The sequence below is a fragment of the Trachemys scripta genome, chromosome 24 (genome assembly GCF_013100865.1).
Source record: "Trachemys scripta elegans isolate TJP31775 chromosome 24, CAS_Tse_1.0, whole genome shotgun sequence".
NCBI lineage: Eukaryota > Metazoa > Chordata > Testudines > Emydidae > Trachemys > Trachemys scripta.
The window spans coordinates 12,218,986-12,221,474 of NC_048321.1; the positions used below are offsets into that span (position 1 = coordinate 12,218,986).

Sequence of the window (2,489 nt, forward strand, 5' to 3'; positions counted from 1 at the left end):
TGGGGGGGGGGGCAGGGAGTGTGTGCCGGGGGGGGGGAAGGCGGGGAAGGGGTCCTGCGATCTGTGTGACTTGTGCCTGGAGTTGGGGTGTGGGGGAGACGGACAAAGGGGGTCAGAGTGAGCTGGTGTCAGGAGGGGGATGGTGGGTTGGGGGGTCACATGGGAGGGAGCTGGGGCTGTGATCTGAGTGGATTTGTGTTGGGGGGGGAGTGGGGGCTGGGCTGGGATGAGCTGGTGACAGGACTGAGTGGGGCGCAGATGGGGCCTGGGATCTCACAAGTGATGGGGGGTGAGACAAGAAGAGGGGAGCACGTGGGGTCTGAGGGAGCTGGTGGGGGAGGAGGGAGCTCAAGGGGTCTGTGAGCTAAGGGAATTGGTGTCATGGGGGGCGGAGGGTGGGAGGGGGCAGAGGAGAGGACTGGGGAAGTGGGTCAGGGAGGGAGAGGGCTCTTGTTAGTGTTGAGGGGTAGAAGGGTCCTGTGATCTATGCGCGGTGGGGATGGGATGGCAGGGGGAGTTCACCCCACCAAGTAATTAGCTCCCAGGATTCCCCACCCCGGGCTCTAGATGACTTGGGGAGCGGGGCAGCCCTGGGGCGGGGAGTGGGGTGCGGATGTAGATGAGATGGGGCCGTAGACGGTGGAGGGGCCGAAAGAGACTGCAGAAGCTCATGGGTACTTGGTGTCCAGGAGGAAGAAGTGGGCTGTGTGCAGGGGAGACAGAGGTGAAGGGGGAGGAGGCTGATGTGCTGGAAGTGGGAGAGGGTGCGGTTAGGGGACATCTTCTGGTGATCCTCTGTGCCAAGGGGAGTGGGGTGGGAGGCGTTAGGAGGGGGAGGAGCAGAGAGAAAAAAAGGAGGGGAGGAGAAAGGGGTGGGCTGAGGGGAGTGGGGTGGGAAGGATTCTAGGATCCACCTGAGTTGGGGGATGTGGGAGATCTGGGGGGGCAGGAGGGAGCCCCCTGCAGTGCGTGGGGGGGGGGGCAGACTGGGGCCCTCATGGAGGGGAGGGAGTTGGGAGGCTCGAGCTACATATCCGTGTCCTGCAGTTTGGGGCACCCCAGGGACGGGAGGGTGTTGCTGTAAGTGTGTGCCGGGGGGAGGGGGTGTACACTCTGGGCCAGCTCAATGGACTCCAATGGAGTGACAGCCCATTGACCCCCAGCTGGGGTCTGGGCCCATTGACTCCGGGGGAGCTGCGGCTGACCAGCTAGGGGTCTGGCCCTATATCTGGCAGACTGTGAAGAGGCCATTCACACCTTGAGGGGTCTGTGTGATGCGTTGCCTGTGATCTGTGTCCATGTCTGAGACCTGCCCCGGGCCCATCCTGGGTGTCAGAGCTCCAGTCCCTGCTGAGGGCTCCCGAGTAACTGACCTTGCTGCTTCTCCGGTTTTAACCCTTATCTGGACGCCCCTCCCCACCCCATCCTGCTCCCCAGCCTCTCAGCCCCCCCCCCCCCCCCCCTCCGGCCTGGCCATATAAGATAAAATTCTCCAGCCCTCACTCTTGCTAAGCCTATAGAGGAGGGGATCGCGAGCCAGGAATTGACGGGCATCTGGAAGGAAACTTGGGTTAATATTCTCCAGAGCCAGGGACATTATTGGTCCTGTGGGCATGGGTGCCCCATACTGGCTCCGCCCCCTCTCCTGAGGCCCCGCCCCTGCTGCTCCCCTGAGATCTGCTCCCCTGAGATCCTCCCACCCTCACTCTTTTCTGCCCCCTCCTGAGCCAGTGGCAGGGCAGCCCTGCTCAACAGCTGGGGGGCGGGCGGGGGCAGGGCCAGCAGCTGAACAGCTGATAGGCAGCCAGCCCCGGGGCCACCAGCGCAGCAGCCCTGTGGGTGCTGAGACCCCCTATTTTTCCTCACGGGGTCCGCGCCTGGGACGGGAGCTGGGCTTTAGCCCTTGGCATAATCCCTAGCTCTCGTCTAGCGCGTCCCATCCGGGATCTCAAAGCACTTTGCCCAGGAGGGCAGCGTCCTCCCCGTTTCACAGACGGCACAACGGAGACTCCCTGGGGCTGGGTCCTCCTTGGGTGGAAATGAGGCGAGGCTGCAGCGGGCGACTCTGCCCTGGTGATCGCTGGCAAGGCGAGAACTCGGGGCGGGGGCCTGGGCGCTGTTAAAGCCGTTGAGTGGCACCTGCTCTCTGCCCGAGGGGCTGGCAGAGGTTTGGATGCTGCGGAGTCTGGTCGTCTTGGAGACCTTCGGGGAAAAGATGTCACGTTGGGAGGTGAAATGACATAGGGTTGAATGGTGCTGACCTCCAATGCCCCAGGGCGGCACTAAGGGGCGCTGTGCTGCAGGGAGTGGGGTGGGGCTCTCCCCTGGCAGCTAGGGCTGGCCCCAATGCCCCAGAGCGGTGCTAGGGGGTGCTGTGCTGCAGGGAGTGGGGTGGGGCTCTCCCCTGTGGCAGCCAGGGCTGACCCCAATGCCCCAGGGTGGCACTAGGGGGTGCTGTGCTGCAGTGACTCCTCTATGGGTGGAAATGA

The 2,489-nt window shown here is 63.8% G+C and overlaps 1 protein-coding gene across 1 annotated transcript in view; it reads left to right on the forward strand.

Annotated features, from left to right (window-relative positions):
- USF2 (upstream transcription factor 2, c-fos interacting) overlaps positions 1-2,489 on the forward strand; it is a 19,244-nt gene that overhangs the window by 636 nt on the left and 16,119 nt on the right. The window lies entirely within an intron of this gene.